This window comes from Neomonachus schauinslandi, chromosome 15, assembly GCF_002201575.2.
Source record: "Neomonachus schauinslandi chromosome 15, ASM220157v2, whole genome shotgun sequence".
NCBI classification, from domain to species: domain Eukaryota; kingdom Metazoa; phylum Chordata; class Mammalia; order Carnivora; family Phocidae; genus Neomonachus; species Neomonachus schauinslandi.
In genome coordinates, this window is record NC_058417.1 from 43,272,890 (window position 1) to 43,294,261 (window position 21,372).

Below are 21,372 nucleotides of genomic sequence, written 5' to 3' on the forward strand. Positions count from 1 at the left end.
GATTGAACTATTCAATGAATAGTACTGAAATGGTCAGTTCTTTACATAGAAAAAAGTAAAATTAGTTTCCTTCCTTATTATATAATTCCGTAATTTTGGAATTCCTAAATCTGAAAAGCCAAACTGAAAGAGAGGTATCTTTGGAAGGATTCCTTAAATAAGACAACAAAAAACATTTTAGCTAAATTTCAACATACAATAAAGTTAAAGGCAAGACGCTGTTTGGTAAGATTAAATATCAGAATATAGAACAAACTCCAACAAAAAGGTGAAAAAAACGGACAATCTAATAAACGATAAATAGAAAATTCATGTAAGAGAAATCCAAATGGCCAATAAATACATAAAAATACACCCTACCTTGTTAAAATTTTGGTTAAAATATTAGTATCAGTAAATATTAGGAAGCTATTTCAAACCCAGACTGGAAAAACCAAGTTTTGGTAAGATGTGGAGAACAGCAATTCATACACTGCCGGTAATAAAACCTGGCACGTCTGCTTCTGAAAGGTAATTTCAAAACACTTGGCTAGAGAGAAAAATGTGAACACCCAACCATCATGAACTTCTATTTCTAAGAACAACACCTGCACATCTGCATGAAGAAAGAGATTCACTGCAGTAGAGTTTGTAATAGCTAAAAGTTACAATCTAATTTGCTAAAATAGGGAAATAAACTAAGAAATAAGTTGTTTGAGATAACACATTAATAGTAAAAGTAAAAGAATTTAATGGACTACTGCTTATTAATAATTATTATAATATGTATCAACATGACTAAATCTCAACAATATGGAATGGAAAAATTGTAAGAAAATTAAAAAAGAATAGACATACAATAAGGGCTGTTACCAATACATAAATAGTAAATGTATAAAAACATGCATAGAACTGATATTCAACAAAGTTAGGATCAGGGTCCTCATCACCCTGGGAAGGGGAATGAAGAAATTGGATTTTAGCTCTCTTTAATAACGAAATGTGTGATTCCTCTTTAAAAACAAAAGTCTGGGGTGCCTGGACAGCTCAGTTGGTGGAGCATGTGACTTTTGATCTTGGGGTGGTGGGTTCAAGCCCCATGTTGGGCACAGAGATTACTTAAAAAAAAAAAAACCTTAAAAAATATAATAAAAATAAAAAAAAGTCTGATAGAAATATGACATTTTAACATTCCTTAAATATTAGAGGGGGTATATGGCACCTGGTATATTCTGTAATCAAGGTATTTCATAATCTTCCATAAAATTCTTTTCCAAGAAAGCAGCGATCACACTGACTGTGTAGCCCCACCTCCAATCAGGATATACACACTCACTACTAAAAATTTTAAATGGCTGTAAATGAACTTTAACATTGTTTACTGATGAGATTAAAAACAAACAAAACAACATAATGTCAGGGCGCCTGGGTGGCGCAGTTAAGCATTTGACTCTTGGTTTCAGCTCAGGCCGTGATCTCAGGGTTGTGAGACCGAGCCTCTCGATAGGCTCCATGCTCAACGTCTGCATCTGCTTGAGACTCCCTCTGCCTCTGCCCTTCCTCCTGCTCTCTCTCTCTCTCTAATAAATAAATCTTAAAAAAAAAAATGTCAATGAGAGAACACATCTAACCACAGCAGGATTAGAAATGAGTTAATACTTAATTATACCATTATAATTAAGACCAAGGTTAGCAATGTGATATTTTACTTTTACGTGGTCCAAAAATAAGCCATTCAAGCCAACCAATGTGATAAAGTATTATCCAATTATTTCTCTTTTAGAAAGAAGGCATTTTATAGTTCACTAACCTTGATGGAATCAGTACAAGATGTAAAGATACTTTTTTATTTTTTAAAGATTTTATTTATTTATTTATTTGACAGAGAGAGACACAGCAAGAGAGGGAACACAAGCAGGGGGAGAGGGAGAGGGAGAAGCAGTCTTCCCGTAGAGCAGCGAGCCCGATGCAGGGCTTGATCCCAGGACCCTGTGATCACAACCTGCGCCGAAGGCAGACGCTTAACAACTGAGCCACCCAGGCGCCCCAAGATACTTTTTTAAAAAGTATAATTATCTGAGGTGCCTAGGTGGCTCAGTCGGTTAAGCATCTGACTCTTGATTTTGGCTCAGGTCATGATTTCAGGGTTGTGAGACTGAGCCGCAGGTCTGGCTCTGGGTGGGCTCTAGCGTGCTGGGCATGGAGCCCGCTTAAAGATTTTCTCTCTCCCTCTGTCCTCACCCCCCCCATCTCTCTCTCTCTCTCTCTCTCAATAAAGAAGTGTAATTATCTGGTTTAATGTTGGCTGCAGGTCTAGTTCTAGCCCAAATTCAGGAAAGAACCTCAAGAAGTTAAATATAACCTCTGGATCATTCCTGAACTATAAAAATGCCCCTCCACCTTTTTTATAAGAGGCAAAGCTAGTTAACCTGTATATCAAATTTCCAACTTTCATTCCTCTACAAGGTTCACCTTCCTATCCTGCTAAATCTCTTGGTTTTATAAGTTCATTTCATTCCCAAAGCTACCACAGCACCAAATGTCTATCTACCATATCACCACTGGGCTACTCCAATAAACCTCCTTAGCTACTACTCCTAACGTAAGTTACACACTACTCTTCCTAAATAAACTCCCTTCAAACCTCATTACTTCCTGTCACTCTTACGTGTAAGGAACCATACAGCTCCTCTGTGGCTTCTTTTCAAATCCGAAGTCTTCAAGAAAACAAAGTATAAGGGAAGTCAAATATTGTAAAAGCAATTCAAAGACAAAAAGTGATTAGTAAAATTAACACAATGTTCATTTAATGACAGTTTATTTACAGACAAATTTGTTTTAACAACTGACAGTGGCTAGCCAAAACAAAACCCTAATGTTGAAAACTAAAGCAAAGGAAAGAAAATTTCTTGGCAGATTTACAGTGCTTCGTCCTTAGTCACCCTTGATGGACAACGAATCCTGGCAGCCTCTCCCAATGATCCTGAACTTAGCTCATAAGCCTTGTCACGACAGTGTTCCAGGACACCAAGCACTCTTAATTGGCAAGAAAGATGAAACCTATTTATCTCTGAATTTAGACACATCTTAACCAAAAGCATTCATTCATTCATTCATTCATTCGACAGAGAGAGACACAGCAAGAGAGGGAACATAAGCAGGGGGAGTGGGAGAGGGAGAAGCAGGCTTCCTGCAGAGCAGGGAGCCCGATGTGGGGCTCGAGCCCAGGACCCTGGGACCATGACCTGAGCTGAAGGCAGACGCCCAACGACTGAGCCACCCAGGTGCCCCCAAAAGAATTCTTTTTTCCTTTCTTCTCTGATGTCAAGGGGGAAAAAAACAAAACAAATAAAAACATTTTAAAATCTGTTTGAAAGTCTGAGACTAAAAAAGAGAAGATTACTTAAAACATTTCAGTTCACAAGAACTTTAATGAATAAGTACTATTTTTCTCTGATATTAAAGAACAGCCTTTGCACGTGAGCGTACACAAACACACACACACACACACACACGTGAGGGAGGAGGGGCAGAAGGAGAAGGAGAAGCAGACTCCCGCTGAGCAGGGAGCCTGATGTGGGGCTCAATCCCAGGACCCTGGGATCATGACCTGAGCCAAAGGCAGACGCTTAACCAACTAAGCCACCCAAGCACCCCAGTATCTTGTGTTTGTAATAGCAGCAATATGGGCAGAAAGCCGAACTATTAGCAAAGGTATACAGTTAACAAGTCTGAGGTAGCTCTGAAGATGTTACCACACTCCAGTGACAGAGCAGAACACCACAAAATATTATTGTAAGAATAAGATCTTCACATCTAACCTTCCCCCCCCCCATAACAAATAAAACATGTCACAGAAACTCAGTTTACCAGAGGGAGAGGTGGATTCCCCCCAATGTTGAAAATGTAAATTTATTACTCTGATAATTTACAGATCAAAGAGATATTGATTTAGTATTAGTCATACAGACTTCAAAAAAGAACACATGACTAAGGTTGCACAGTGATAATTACATCCTGAATTGGTGTCTAATGTAGTCCTTGTGAACGATGAAGAAAAAGATATGGATTCCAACACAGATGAGTCTTTCAATTCTTCCTTGTTGCTTATCCTTTGCTAACAATTTGTGAAGTAATTGTTTTAACTTCATCGCCTATACAGGACGCTAGAATGCCTTCTAACCTATTATTCTGCTGTGTACTACTTTATTCCAGTTTGTACCAAAAATGTTTGTCTACACCTACCAGGCTACTGCCTGAGAATTCATTTTAACTCCTATTTTGCCCCTCACTTTTATAAACATTTCATTGGTAAATTTGCTTTCTCTCCGTGTGCTATATGAAAATCCATTAAAATTTTACATTATGGATTGATTTTTGGTTACCTAAATGCAGGAAGATACAGTACCAATGTTCCTTTGGTAATACCACATGAATAATACATTTTAATGTTGCCAGCTATGTACCAGTATCTATTTGTATAAAATAGTATATGCTGTATATATAGATTTCTTTTTAGAGGGTTAGAAGAATATTACCACATATCCAGAACTTAGGGTATTTTATAGGATCCAAGAATATAAAATATTTATGCTACTCACTTGAACAAAAAATCATTTCCTTTAAAAAAGCTCTTATATTTTATAAACACTTTGAAACTATATAGTGGAAAACACTTGAAAATTTAGGGTTCAGCTTACATGTTGGCCAATGTAGAAAAAGTGATTTTTGTCTTTAATTTTCTAAAATCACCTTGAATGGTAATGTTAATGGAAATGTTTCATTAGAAGAGGAGTAACAGATCAACACGGGGACTTTTAAGCTCCTCCTATTTTTATTAAATTAGGAATTATACTTTGAATCCTCAAAGATGTCACTGATAAAAACTTTTCTATTGTACCCTGAGAGGTAATGATCTGAATCACTTAACTCAGAGGTGGTTACCATTGATTTTACTAAAATAAAAGCCATTAAGGAATGTAATTTCTGCTAAGAGAAAAACAAGAATTTGCAATATTACTAATATATCAACTCTTTCTATTTGATATACCGCCACAGACAGTAGAGCAACAAGCAGCAGTGACAGATACTTCCTTTTTCTCAAAGATAAACTACAGCAAAAGCTGACTTATCTAAAAGGAAAAGTAAAGCTAGGCACTGAACCATGTCATACTTGACCTACTGCTGTCTTTAATGAAATCACTTAAGTTCTATTCAAGATGGACAATCTGTTAATCCAGCAGAACAGTGCTTGGTGGATACTACTTTCCCCTGATCTAGAAATATATATGGCGGGGGGGGGGGGGGGGGGGGGGGGGTAGGCAGAGGGAGAAGGAGAGAGAATCTCAAGCAGGCTCCATGGTCCCAGCGAGGAGCCTGATGTGGGGCTTGATCTCACAACCTTGTGATCTAGAAATTTTTAAAAAATCTCATTAAATAACAATGAACAGGCTGGAAAGACCTGAACGACGGTAATAATTCCTCTTCGATTCTGATTTCATTTCTATTTCCAGTTCTTTCGCTTTATGTAAAAAAAAAAAAAGAAAAAGTTCTATTAACAAATCAAAAGTAAAATGTCTACAGCCAAGTTACACAGCATTATGTTGAAAAACTGGCACACAAATTATTTCAGAGTTCTGTGCTACTTCCAAGTGTTCAAGAAAGTCTGAGACACCTAGATTCTGAAATCTCCAGGTTCTTTAGATGACTTATAAAACCAACAGAAGCGGCACCTGGGTGGCTCAGTCGCTGAGCCTCTGCCTTCGGCTCAGGTCATGATCCCAGCAGCCTGGGATTGAGCCCTGCGTCGGGCTCCCTGCTCGCCAGGAAGCCTGCTTCTCCCTCTCCCACTCCCCCTGCTTGTGTTCCTGCTCTTGCTGTCTCTGTCAAATAAATAAAATCTTTAAAAAATAAAAAATAAAAAAATAAAACCAACAGAATAAAGTAAGTAAAGTTGAGATCATCCCTGAATATCTAGAGCATACAAACAGTTGCTAGATTCACAGTATCCAGGGAGTTAGGGTCACAAGAACAGAAAATCTTGACATTACTGAGAGCCACATTAAAAATATATGTATATGGGCACCTGGGTGGCTCAGCTGGTTAAGCGACTGCCTTCGGCTCAGGTCATGATCCTGGAGTCCCGGGATCAAGTCCCGCATCCGGCTCCCTGCTCAGCGGGGAGTCTGCTTCTCCCTCTAACCCTCCCCCCTCTCATGTGATCTCTCTCTCAAAAAATAAATAAAATCTTAAAATATATATATATATATATAAAGTATTCACTACTTAGCTCAAAAGTAGTATTGAAACGAATAGGTGAAGGAGCAGGAATATAGGTTCAACCCAAATTCTTACTTTTATTTACTTTATGTGATCATAGACATGAAAACTGACCTCTGGAAATAACAGCAACATCAGCCTCATGGGAATGTGGCACTCATAAAATGATATAATCCTAACTGCAAAGTACAATCTGTGTATTAGAAAAGATTAAACAAACATAACCTTGGATTCCAATTCTGTATCGTAAAAGATACAAAAGAAGGGAAAAGAGGAGAAATAAAGAAATCTCTAAGAGGCAGAAAAATACAGGAAATAGATGATGTTTTCAGTTATCAACAGAATTCTGAGTCTGAGTGCTGGGCTTCACACTCATCTAAAGAAGCTCCACTCTAAACAGCAAAACTGAAGTACAGTTGACCCTTGAATAACATGGGGGTTTGGGATGCCAAAACAACGAACTACCTGTTGATTGGAAGCCTTACCAGTAACAAAAACAATTAACACATATTTTGTATGTTATATGTATTACATACTGCATCCTTCCAATAAAGCTAGAAAAAATATTTAAAAAATCATAAGAGAAAATATTTACCGTACTATATCGAAAAAAATCCACATACAATGGACCCTCCCAGTTCAACACGTTATATTCAAGGCTCAACTATAGTTCATTAGAATAGATACTGTATTCAGTAACAACTTCAATGACATTACCCTCTGCCCAAATTTAGAGAGATGGGGGATATAAAATAAGGGGGGGGGGAGTATACCATCAAATATCCTTCATGTTTTGGCTGTAAAATAAAACTTAGATGAGAATGGGTTAGGAAGCATTTTGTATCTGTCATTCTAACTGGTTATATCAGCTTTCTAGAGAGGTTTGTAGTAACAGGAAACAAATCTACCAGAGCCAATTCTAAACTTCCAATTCATCCTGAAAAAGACTCTGGGGTGAGAGGTGTGGGATGGGGGGGTTGAATACTTAAACCCTTTGCCCTACTGTTTAAACCAGATTACCTCTGAAATGGAAGAGATTTGTGTATTTTGGCAAATGACGTAAGCCAAACTTTCAACCACCAAGAACTCTTCCTCTCCCCCCCACCCCCGCCCCAGTGTTAGTGCCATTTAATAAATATTTAAGCACCTATTATTTATTACCAGGGATTATACTAGGTGCTAAGGATAGAGTAGTAACAAACAAGAACTGTGGCTCACTAAGCTTAGAGTTTAATGGGCAATATAAATGTTAATAAACAATCATGCAAAATGTGAGGTAAAAGATTTTAGCTATGACATAAGATCTAGGTTGAGGGATCTAGAAGACTTCTCTGTGGTATAAACATTTAACCTAATGAGCTCCAAAGAATAAATTAGGACATGGACAGGCAAACTTGCTCAGGATGAGAGGTCCCAGGGGGAGGGGGATGTGCAGATGCATAGAAGATACTAGGGATTGTGGTATGTCTTCAGAAGAAATGATATGTATACAGGTTCTGTACCTGGAGCTCAAACAGTAAACAAGCAGAAAAATGCACTGGAGTTGACACTGGATATAAGTAGGTAGTAGGGCCAGATCATACAGAACTCTGAAACCCATGTTAAATTTTATGAAACAATATTACGCAGTCCTGGTCGTGGCCTATGTTCTTGCATTTATCTTGGGCTCTTTTGTTTGTTTTTAAATTATTTTTTAAAGATTTTATTTATTTATTTGAGAGAGAATGAGAGAGAGAGAGCATGAGAGGGGGGAGGCTCAGAGGGAGAAGCAGACTCCCCGCTGAGCAGGGAGCCCGATGCGGGACTCGATCCCGGGACTCCAGGATCATGACCTGAGCCGAAGGCAGTCGCTTAACCAACTGAGCCACCCAGGAGCCCTCTTGACTTTTTAAATGAAAAATCTCAAATACAAGCTAAGAGATAAAGAACGGCCACATAACCATCAACTAACTTCAGTAATTATTAACTCTTGGCCAATCCTATCTCATCTATAACATCTACCCCCAATCCCCGTGGATTAATTTAAATCCCTGCCATCAGATCAGTACATCTGTATGTATTTCCATGTGTATCTCTAAAAGGTAAACTCACTTAAAATACAGCATACTATATACTATGCTCTATGTATATATACACACACACACTATCACATAATCTAAAAAACAGTTAATTCCTTAATGTCAAATATCCAGTTATTGGTCAAATATTCTGGACTGTCTCAACTGATTTCTCCAATGTGAAAATCCACACACTGTATTTGGTTAATACATCTAAAATTTGTAACAGATTTCCTCTTTTTCTCCTTGCAATTTATTTGTAGAAGAAACAGAACTATTTGTCCTTTAGAATATTCCATTTATTTTTATCCTTGTCCCAAAGTCCACACTTTTGAACTTTATAAACTCAACCTCTAAACTACTTTTAGTTTGTTATTTAGTGTTTAGTAGAGATCAACAGATAAATTATTTGTACTTTTGTACATTTAATTTTTTACATGTTTAAGACTGAGACAGGGAAGCCGGGGTGGCTCAGTTGGTTAAGCGTCTGCCTTTGGCTCAAGTCATGATCCCAGGGTCCTGGGATTGAGTCCCGCATTGGGCTCCCTGCTCAGCGGGGAACCTGCTTCTCCCTCTGACTGCTGCTTCCCCTGCTTCTGCTCTCCCTCTCTCTGACAAATAAAATCTTAAAAAAAAAAAAAAAAAAAAAACTGAGATATGTACTAAAATACACCCAACCTTTCAAGATTTAAGGTACTCCAAACTCTTCTCAATGCCCATTTGTCAGACTTTATTAATCATAGTAACATTTACATAATATGTAAATCTGCCAAACACAGTAAAACAAAAAATGTTATAATTCTCCAACACAGCCCCCGAGTAGCAGTACTCAGGTCAATCTGTTTGTCATATCCAATTCAAGTTTCCAACCTGAAAATATCCAGGAACACCCACCTCCCTCTGGGGGAATCTTTCCCCTGGAGAACTGTATCTCAGAATTCATTACTTTGTATTCTTCAAGTTTACTCTGATCATCTTATTTTGTTATTTATGTGTTCTCTATTTCCAAAGTCATGTCATGAAGACTTTGGTCTTCAATTAGATTATCCATGCCTCTTTATGGGTACTACCATGTGTTTTAACTGTAGATCAATTTTCAATGACATCTGCATACATGTAGTTTACAAATAAGGAATTCCCAGGAAATTAAAAAATATATATATGAGACCGATTTAGCCAATGGTTTGTACTGCTTAATTTTCAAACTGTTTAAAAAACAAAACAAAACAAAAAACACCGACCTAACCGAAGCATAAAAGACCCAGAATGCCTTTGACACACTGAAGGGTTCCAACAGAGAAAAACACAGCGTGACAAAGAAGGATGGAAGTGGCTTATAGTTCTTCTTGGCTGGCTGTAGGACTAGACACAGAATCTGAGCATGAAGATTCGGAACAAAACACTGGCCTAGTTACTGTGTCTTTTTTAGAGAATAGGACTCTGTTATGTTTCAAGAATAAAGCAAAATGACAAAGTTAATACAGAAAGACTCTCCGTTATTCAAAGAACTGCTACCCCAGAGTGGCTCCTCCAGAGTGAGCCAATCAATTTTCTACTTCTGTGCCTACAGAGTTCATCTTTTTAGAGTGGATTCCATTTTAGAACCTTTCAAAATTCAAACTGAGGTCAGAATATTCAAATTCTATATATGACACTAATTCCTCCTTTGAAAATCCTGAATAGTTAAATAATCCCACTTGTTGAAGAGCTATAAATTAAAGTGTAAGTGTAGCTATTATTTGGGGCACCTGGGTGGCTCAGTTGGTTAGGCAGCTGCCTTCGGCTCAGGTCATGATCCCAGGGTGCTGGGATCGAGGCCTGCGTCGGGCTCCCTGCTCAGCCCTGCTTCTCCCTCTCCCTGCCACTCTGCCTACTTGTGCTCTCTATCTCTCTGTCAAAAAAATGAAAACCTTAAAAAAAAGTGGAAAAAAAAAAAAAAAAAAAAAGAACAGCTTTATTTGATCTAACTCACTCACCTAAGCAAGAGACTGACAAGGAGCATTATCTTACAACTTAAAGTACCTACTGTAAAGCAGCAGGGGGCTTAGAAACTTTCATAATTATCACAACATCACAGTAAAAACTGAAAGAAAAACAATCTCCAATCTTCAGCATTTCCCAACTTCCCAGCCCTGGGCTTTAAAGTAGAGTGGAGGAACAGAAAAGCACAATGTAGTGACAAAAAGGAGGAAGGAGGAGGAAGGTACACCAGCACTTCTTATTCCATGGGGGAGACTTGTTTCTGGCTAACTCTAGATCAAAGAAATCTATGGATTCAGCCCCTTAGATTAACTATATAATAGGATTTCTATAGAGAAACATTTTTCTACTCACTTCAAAAACAAAGTACAGCTTGTAAGAAAGAATATGGTGTATGGAGTTAGTAAACACTAAATTCGAAATCCTGGCCCTGCCATTTAGCTACTTATAGTTACTGAGCCAGCTAACTGAAAGATGTGGAAGAGCCAATGTTCTTATCAATGCTCAACTCTAGAAGTGATGTTCCAACTTTAGCATGTATAAGAAGTATCTGAAAGTTGAAGTGAGTCCCAGAGACTTGAATGAAAAGAAGCCTCTTGGATAGTTCCTATGCAACAAATGTGAAAGACCATACTTTCAGAAACAGTACTCAAGAGCTACTGAGGTTTAGGCATCAAAGGACACATCTTGAAAAAAATGAAGCTGAATCAAAAATCATGTTGTTAATTTATCAGTTCTTAAACAAAAGAACTTCTGGTCCAGGCAAGACGGTGTAGACTCTCTTCTTCCAGCTCATCCCTGTAAAACACAACTATAAATGCTGAAAATTACACCAAGAGGCAATCAAAGAAAAACTCTGAAAGGTGGAAACAGGAAGGTGAACTGGTTAGGGACCTCAGGACTAGAAAAATGACAAGAGTAACAGGGCATCTAAAAAATCCCATTCAAAAGAAGGTAACCCAAGCGTAGCATTTCCTAACTTCCAACCTAGCAACAGAAGTGGCCTGGACAGGCTCATCATTCCCCGGATGGAACAGGAATACCACCCACAACACCAGGTAAGCTCTGCAGCAACAGAAAAGGGGAAGGATCGGGAGGTCAGCTAACAATAAGAGGCCAGAGAAAACATTATTACCACATTTCTCTCTTTCCTTTTTACAACAAAGATTCATTATGTCTAATCTCTCTCCCATTACCTCTTAGATCCAAGTTCTCACCCCCACTACTGCACTGAAACTGCTAGTCAAGGTCACCAATGACCTCCACTGTGCTAAATCCAATTCTTAGTCCTTATCACTCTTGACCTATCAGCAGCATCTAACACAGGTGATCACTCTCTCCAACTTAAAATATTTTCATAGGATTTTTCTCTTGCCTTTTTGAATTCTTTTTAAGACTCCAACCAGGGGCGCCTGGGTGGCTCAGTCGTTAAGCGTCTGCCTTCGGCTTGGGTCATGATCCCAGGGTCCTGGGATTGAGCCCCACACAGGGATCCCTGCTCGTCAGGAAGCCTGCTTCTCCCTCTCCCACTCCCCCTGCTTGTGTTCCCTCTATCGCTGTGTCCCTCTGTCAAATACATAAATAAAATCTTAAAAAAAAAAGACTCCAACTGCCCACACCTCTCAATCTTTTTTCCTACACCCACTTCCTAGGGGATCTTATCAAATATCATAGCTTTAAGTATTGGCTATGTTTCTGACTCTCAAATTCTTATTTCTAGCCAAAACTGCTCCTCTGAATTCCCGATTCCGGTATATACCTGCCTCCTCAACAGCATTTGAATGTCTAAAAAGCATCTCAAACTTACTATTCAAAACTGATACTCCCTCTTCCCCATCCTTTATACCATTCCAAGCCTGCTTCAATTGGACTGATCTGCTTAGAGGTAAAAACAACAACAACAACAACAACAACAAAAACAAAAAACCACCTCTGTTATCCTTAACTTCAAACCCCATACTCACCCCCCTCACAGACACCCTCCCACCCCAACACATAACACACATTCAGTCCATCAGTAAATCTTATTGGAACTATTTTCAAAATATGTCTAGCATTCACAAACATTTCCTGCCACCCTCACTGTTCCTTCTTTGGTCCATACTGCCCAGATTATTGCCAAGAGCCTCTTAAATGGTCTGGCTCTCATCCTTGACCAAATTCAGGCTATTCAGCATGAATACAGCAGCCAGAATGATGTTGTACAAAAGGACAAGTTAGAAGACATCACTCCTCCTCTCCCCAGTATCAGTTCTGGTTGCTTCCCATCTCTCTAAACAAAACAAAACCAAACCCTCCAAGTTCCTTACAATAACCTGTATGGCCCCAAATGGTCATGCACCACTTACTACCCACTCCATCCCTGCTTGCTCTCTGGCCTCATCTCCTACTCCCCTGGTTCATTCCTCTCAGTCACTGCTTTTACTACTATTCACTGAACATGCCAGATAAGCTATCAACCACAGGGCTTTTTTTTTTTTTTAAAGATTTTATTTATTTATTTGAGAGAGAGAGAATGAGAGAGAGCACATGAGAGGGGGGAGGGTCAGAGGGAGAAGCAGACTCCCTGCCGAGCAGGGAGCCCGATGCGGGACTCGATCCCGGGACTCCAGGATCATGACCTGAGCCGAAGGCAGTCGCTTAACCGACTGAGCCACCCAGGCGCCCTCTCTCTCTCTCTCTCTTTTTTTTAATTTATTTGAGACAGAGAGAATGAGAGAGAGAGAGCACATGAGAGAGGGGAGGGTCAGAGGGAGAAGCAGACTCCCCGCCCAGCAGGGAGCCCGATGCGGGACTCGATCCCGGGACTCCAGGATCACGACCTGAGCCGAAGGCAGTCGCTTAACCGACTGAGCCACCCAGGCGCCCCAACCACAGGGCCTTTTAATCAGTATCCCCAAGGTGGACATCCTAACTTTCTTCAGGTCTTTTCCTCATAAGTCACTTCAATGAAGCCTTCCCTCTTCCCCGAACAAATACATTCTCTCTCTTTCCTTTCCATCCCTCCTCCTGTAAAATATTTTAATTATCTATCTTACTTATTGTCTGCCCCGCCCCCCCCACAGATACACTAAAAACCCCCTCTAGAAGAGTAGGGACTTTTGTTTACTATCATATCCCTGGTGTCTTGAACAATGTCTGGCATGCAGTAGGTAGTCAAACATTTGTTGAAATGGAGGGAGGAAAATAGGAAGGGAAAAAACAAAGGATAGACGTTAGAACTATGACCCCAACTTTTCCTTGTAATACATAAAACCAAAGTAATCCTTGAGTGAAGCTAGCCTCTTTCTCATTTGGTACCAATAGATCCCCATAAGCCATTCTGGCCTCTCTTGACCAAAGCAGAAGACAAAACTATAGCCCACACTTTTAGTCCAAGTCTACACAGACCAGGGAAAATATTACAAAAAGAAAACAGCCAGTAAGGTATTTATATGATCCATATTCTTCACACCAACCATATACAACTTGAATGGATACTTACTGAGGGTACTATAAATGTTCCACATGCTCTTACAAATAAAACAAACTTCTCACATCTCAATTCCCACACTCTTTCAAACCATTTCCTAAATAGTTAGAATCTTGAATTGTATGACATATATAAGCTATTCTATTTCAAATTTTGCTTGGCAACTTTTGAACATTCCTCCACACGAACTTGAAAACTATTTTGTCAGGTTCTTCTTTACCATATGGTATATAAATCCACTCCCCACCCACCCTACCCATTAGGAATTAATTTTTAATGACCTAGTCAGCCCTCAGAGATCACATCAGCTTGCAGTAAAGAATGACTGACGCACAATGCCCTAGTAATTGTGAGATATCAGTAAGTAGTGCTATCCATTACAGCGCTAAGTACAATAACCTAGCATCCGGTTAAGTGCTCAATAAATGGTAGATGCCACTGCCCTTAGTATTTCTGACTACCATACCTGACTGAACTAACTAGGCTACCAAGAGGAGCTCTGTGCTCTTCCATCTAAAGACAACCTTTCCTTGAGAAACAGGAACTTGACACCAAGTATCTTTTGCATAGGAGGGGTGTAGGGTGAGGAGGGAAATGGCTTCAGAGGCAGATTAGTCTGTAGTGGTCCCTCACTGAAAAAAAGTGATGATAAACACACCCACAAACTCAGGATCATTGACAAGTGACCACAATAATTGTTCATCTTAACTCAGTAAGAACCTGTTCTTGCAATACTTAAAACAAAAACAAAACAAAACAAAAAACCCAAGCACACGGGAAAAATTTTTTATGTGCTTCGAAAATAATGGCAATATAGCTACGTTAAAATCTTTGATTTTCAGGACGCCTGGGTGGCTCAGTCAGCTGAGCATCTGCCTTCAGGCTCAGGTCATGATCCCAGGGTCCTGGGACTGAGCCCTGCATTGGGTCGGGCTCCGTGCTTGGCAGAGAGTCTGCTTCTCCCTCTGTTCCCCCCTGGCTTGTGGTCTCTCACTCTGTCAAATAAATAAAATCTTAAAAAAGAAAAAAAAAAAAGTGTCTCCAATTTTCAACAGGACTACTGAGAAGAAGCACTCAGTGATCATACAATAAGATCTTAAACTGGACTTCCTTTTACTCATGTTTCCTCTTAAGTAACACAAATTGTAAAAATCACAAATGTAGTGCTTACTATATACAGAACACTACACATCATATATTAATTCATGTAAACTTAATGACACTCACACAGGTATTATTTCATTATCACCCCATTATACAATGATGAATTTAAGGAAATTAATACAAAAATGTTGAGAAATTTGTCCAAGCTCACACTGCTGCTAAGAAGAGCCAGGACATGACCTCTCTACTCTGGCCCAGAGTTCTTGTTCTTAACAGTAGGGATAGTATAAATTTGAGTATCCACTGCCATATTAACTTTTTCAGAAATTGTGCTTAATTCACTAAGAAAAGGCTCAATTCACTCCAGGTGCTTTAACAAAAATTCTTTCGGGCGCCTGGGTGGCTCAGTTGGTTAAGCGACTGCCTTCAGCTCAGGTCGTGATCCTGGAGTCCCTGGATCGAGTCCCGCATCGGGCTCCCTGCTCGGCAGGGAGTCTGCTTCTCCCTCCCGACCCTCCCCCCTCTCATGCTCTGTCTCTCTCAGTCTCTCTCTCTCAAATAAATAAATAAAATCTTTAAAAAAAAAAAATTCTTTCCCTTAGTTATAAGACTCATACAGATTTTTAAGTTTCTTGATCAATCTCTTGATGATGCCAAGTCTAAATCTAAATCGCTCTCTCAAAATGTGCCAAATACTTTTAAAACTGAAGAAACCTCAGAGATTATCTCTAAGCATCTCAACTTTTAAAATGGTCAAAATGAGACCAAAATGGGGCCCAACAGAGTAAATGACTTTCCCAGCATCAGAAGTCAATCCAGTCAGTCAACCTCTTTAAAATTTTTATTTATTTATTTATTTGAGAGAGAGAGGGAGACAGAGTGAGTACAAGAGGGGGAAGGTCAGAGGGAGAGGCAGACTCCAAGCTGAGAGGGGAGCCCGAGGTGGGACTTGATCCCGGGATTCCAGGATCATGACCTGAGCTGAAGGCAGTCACTTAACCAACTGAGCCACCCAGGCACCCCTAGTCAGTCAACCTCTTAAAGCAAGTATCAGAAAAAGATGCTCAGAAGAGTCTGGCACACCAACACGAACTAAAAGTTACATTCTGATTTTCAAAAATTATTTTGGCTTAACTAATTGGTACAGGTAAACTATGACTCATACACTGTCTTTTTAAAATTTAACAACAGTTTTACTGACTCAGAAATAAGACTACTTGTCAGTATGACCATCTTTGACATTTTCTTCCTAAATAAAAATATAGAAAATTAAGACTAATGATCTATTCTGAGAAATAAGCAGGAGCCATATGAGAAAAACACACACTTACTATCCAAATGGCAACATCTATACTGAACTAATAAAGAATTCCATCATTAAAGGAAGTCAAGCCCCCAATCTATTCTTTACTTGCATGGCCCTCAAGTTTTCTCACTTGCAAAACTGATCTCTAGGATCCTTCTAGCTCTAAAATTCTACCCATCTTTGCTCCTAAGTGTCACATTATAAACAGGAGAGTCAACATTTTGTTCCCAGTTTAAGGCATGTTTGTATGTCCTGCAAACAAGGTCCCTACTAATTAATTACAATAACTGGTGTGTCAAAAGTTAGCTCTTACGAAGTTACCTATCTTTATGCCACGGAGTTCCTGAACTACAAACTATGTAGCTATCAATTTGCTTACTGTTAAGAACCCTGGACCCAGAATTAGCCTAAAGAGACTCTAAGCAACCCAGCATCTAAAACTAGAACATCTACCTGAATGGGACTGGTTAAGTATCAAAAAAATCTTACTCTTAAATATGAATTCTAAAGAGGGAAGAAGGATACGGATTTCCTAACTTGCAAAAGTAAGACTAGAAAAAAATTTATCTGAGGTTCTTAAAGCACACAACCATCAAGTTCTCCATAGGAGTACTACATTTTTGACAGTTCATAATAATGTTTCCCCAGTTACGACCACATGTTAACATTTTATTACAACCTTGTAAGCAAGAGAAAACATCTCTAGTATGCCAATTCAATAATTCTTGATATGAATGTTTAAAAGGAAAAGAGAATGGCAAAAACCATTTTTAAAACATTTTAAACTAGACAACAAAATGAAAACAATGCCTGTTATCAGACTCTTGACTGACAGCTGACAGTCAACTTCCTGAGTAGATAACTAGCTCCGGAAAAAACAAATCTTAATTCCATTAAAAACTCATCAGACGACTGCTTTAGCATTTTAATAGAAATGCTAAATTCTTCCCAGAAGGAGGTTATAAATTACATCACATAGAAGATTCTGTCTGGATAAAGCTTTAGAACAATTTTTCTTTTACGGTCTCTCCTTTTCATTTAGACACTCTCGAAAGGTCTGTCCAGTGGCTCCTGGGTGGCTCGGACGACTCCATTTCAGTTCAGGTCGTGATCTCAGGACTGTGACATCAAGCCCCAGAATGGGCTCTGCAGTGGGCATGGAGCCTGCTTGGGATTCTCTCTCTCCCTCTGCCCCTCCAGCACATGCTCGGGCAGGGGCTCTCTCTCTAAATAAAATAAAGGTCTGTCCAGGGAGAGGTCCATCTCATTACAATTTTTTTAACTAACAATCACAAATTTGCTCCAACATTTCTTTTACAACACTTAGTTGTTTTTATAAGTAAGGCAAGCAGAATTGTTTTAAAGAATAAAAAGTTTACAACAGTTGTTCTTTCTTCCCTACTGCAGGAGAGGAAAGACAATAAACCTGTACAGAGCAGCAACAGTTCTGTATCAGCCCCTCCCCACCCCCCACCAATTACACAGCTCATGAAAGCTAAACAGAAGTCCTAGGAAAAATACACATTCTAGAGATGAAGGTAATTTTAGAGGTGTATTACATGATGGCATATGCCTATATAACTTTTCAGAAGCTATATGTGATTTCAAACTAAATGAAAGACAAATCTTCACTATGACATTACAAATGAGAAACAAGTTTATTTGTAGGACACTCCCACTCCCACCAAAAAATATGTTCAAGCAATCCAAACATCTCTAGGGAAACCAATAGATATAATCCTTATAGAGGAGCAGAAATGCTATGGCAATTACAAAACATGCACACACAGCTTTTAATGTTTCCCCAGAGATCACTAGGGTCATCATAGAGGATGGCCATAAAATGCTTAAGTTGCTCATAGACACCAGGTAAATGGCACAGAAGTGCAGGAAAGTGGGTTATTCATCAGGCTAGTCACCAATGTGATGAAGCAGGGAAAGAGGCTCTGTGGATTGAAAAATACAATAGAAACAGTCTGGTTTGCTTCACATTTTCTGATTAGTTTTAGAATTCACATTACTAATTTCAGAATCACAGAAGAAAAGAAAGAACCCTAGGAACCAAGTCTTTCACAGATAAGGCAACTGATCTGCCAAGACTTACGGTACAGTGAGAGAGCTAGACCCAACTTCTGAGAGGATGTTGTACCACACAAAAATTAAACATTTAGTAATTTAAATTTTGTTAGCAATAGCCTGTTTACATATTTCGTAGTCCCCCACTATTTGTGGGGGATATGTTCCAAGACCCCTTGTAGATGCCTGAAACCTCAGATGTACTGAACTCAGATATATACTATGTTTTCCCTATACATACATACCTATGATAAAGTTTAATTTATAAATTAGGCACAGTGAGAGATTAACAACAATAATAATAAAGCAGAACTATTATAACAATATGCTGTAATAAGTTGTATGAATGTGGTCTCTCTCTCTCTCTCTCAAAATACTATTGCACTGTACTCACCCTTCTTGTATTGATGTGAGACAATAAAATGCCTACATGATTAGATGAAGTGAGGTGAATGATGCAGCATTAGGCTACTACTGACCTTCGGGTGATATGTCAGGAGGATCATCTGCTTCCAGACTTCAGGAAGTAAAACTGTGGATAAGGGGGGACTTTGATATTCCTCTCAAAGGATATGCTGATCAAGTCAAATAACCTATTCAACTATTAGAATCTTTTCTATTAAGGCACAAAACATTAAAAGTAGATCAGGAAGGAACAGAACTCAATTCACTTTCATCCTGTAACTCCTCTGTTCAGCCTCTACCAGTGGATCCCTTCACCTCTAAGTACAATGTAATCTCAACTTTACCATTAAAAAGTCATTAATAGTCTCCAACTTCTATTTTCCAAGAGAGTTCAAAAACTTTTCAACAGCACGTAAAAGTTCCATCATTTTTCTTTCAAGGCTTGGGACCCAGGAATTATTTTATACATAGAACAAAAATAGGTCTATAGCTTCTAAAAGAGCACTTGAAATTATTTTTTTTAATGGCAGAACAATCTCAATAATCAACAGTAATGTTGTCATAATATTTTAAATTACATTTTTTAAAAGTGTACACTGGTTGTGTCCAAATTTGAAAAAAATTGTATTATGACAGCTTTAAAAGATGCCTATAAATTCTTTGACACTTCTTCCATTCAGAGGTAGGGTTCTCTGTCTCTGTCTTGAATGTGAGAGAGCCTATGACCACTTGTCAATAAAATATGGTGAAACATGATGCTAGGGGACTTTCCAGGCCAGATATTAAATGAACAGGCAGATTCTACCCTTGTTTGCTAAAACACAGAGATGCCATGTAAGAAGTATGACAACCCTGAGGCTGTTATGCAGGTACATTTGGCCAGCGGGTCTCAGCTGAGCAAAGGACTCTAGGCATCTCTAACCAGGTGCCATACATATGAGTGAAGATGCCATCTTGGAAATGACCAAGTAGTTGGCCCCCAGCCTTTGAATCTTCTCTGGCTGAGCCCAATCTCCTAAAACAGAAACAAGCCGTTCCAACTGTATCCTGAATTCTGACCCACAGAACCCGTGACAATAAACCTTGTTCTATGCCAGTTTGAGGTGGTTTACTAAAGCAGCAAAAATAACAAAAATAGCCATCATCCAATCAAGTTCAACATTTGCATACTTTAGTTACCATCTAGTAATTCTATTCATGGGTATATACCAAAAACAAAACCTTTAGCATGCATATACGAGGAGGCATGTTCAGAATAAGAGCACTGAACATTATTTATAAAATAAACTAACCCAAGGGAAAACCCAAACACACAAAGAGGAGAATGGATAAATTACAGTATATTTGCTCACTGGAGCAATGAAAACGGACTACGGTTACATGAAATAGCACGGATGAATTTTTGCAACATAATGTTGAAAATCCAAGTCCCATAAGACAACTTATAGTATACTCTCTTTTGTAAAGCTTAAGGCTAAACAAAAGTAACCTAGAGATCACTGAAGAAACTTGAAAAGGTGTGAGTGCATGTTTTACCACTGCTTTAGAATCTTTGCTGGAGGGGCAGAAATGCTTTCTGTTGGCTTCCCTATAATTTTTTACACAAACACAAATAAATAATGCAACTAAAAAAAAAAGAAAATAAAAATTTAGGATAGAAAATGGGGGTGGATCTTATAAATTTTTGGTATTAACAGTCACTGATTTGGGCAGTAGTGTCAAAGGTGTACATTATTTTTAAAATAAAGCCATGCATGGACCAGTAAGTGTCATGAGCCCAAAAGTCTAACTAAAAAAAATACATACATATACACAGGAGTACATAAAATAGGAAGACATGCTATGAGAGAATGGGGGTTTGGGGCAAGAGTAATCACATTTTCATTAGGTTAAGAAAAATACCTTTTCTAGTTTAAGACAGCAAATACTGAAATCCATTATGTACTCCACCGATTTCCCTTTAAATCATGAAAGTAAGAATTTTATAGTTTCACGGAGCTAGAAACTAAGAATACTGGTCTCTGAGTATCCAGAGAAATTTCCAATAACCAAACTCAGAAGAAGGCAAAAAAAGTAGGGACATATAAGGAAAGATAGATTTCCATTTCCTACCACTATATCATACTTAGAATCTTCAATAACCAAAAATAGTGAGCCCATCTACTCACAGCTCCTTCAGCAAACTTTTAAAAAAATAAAAAAGGAACTCATTTCTTTTTCCTTCATTAAATTTCAAATACTGAAATGAAAACTAGACAAAGTAGATAAAAAATTAATATTCAGTTGGCAATGAAAAGGTGCTAAAGCTGATAAGATGATGGGAAGCAGTATTCATTGACTGTTTCTAGCAAGGAAAGGACTACAGACTGCACTGGGTTATCCAAGAAGCAACACTACTCAAAATGGGAAGGCAACATGACACATCAGACGTAAGATCCTTTCCCAGGCCAGCACATATGGGAACCATCAATACCAGCAAGTTGGTCAGAGGCTGTACTCAGTCACACTTAGGAAGCTGAAAGTAGGAATTTGAAGGAACCAGGTGGACAGTGAGAGGAATCCATCAAACTGTTTACTTGCAAACACCAAGACCTTTGCAAAGCCCTTTCCTCCGAGGCAATGTAACTGTCTATCTTAAAATCTCCAGAGAAAAGAACAGGGAAACTACAAGAAGTAGAGTTCACAGTAGAGGTTACAAAAGATAAATAAAATAA

General features: G+C 38.7%; 1 protein-coding gene across 6 annotated transcripts in view; it reads right to left on the minus strand.

Annotated features, from left to right (window-relative positions):
* Positions 1–21,372, minus strand: part of KANSL1 (KAT8 regulatory NSL complex subunit 1) — a 133,777-nt gene that overhangs the window by 52,567 nt on the left and 59,838 nt on the right. The gene's annotated exons all lie outside the window — the stretch shown is intronic.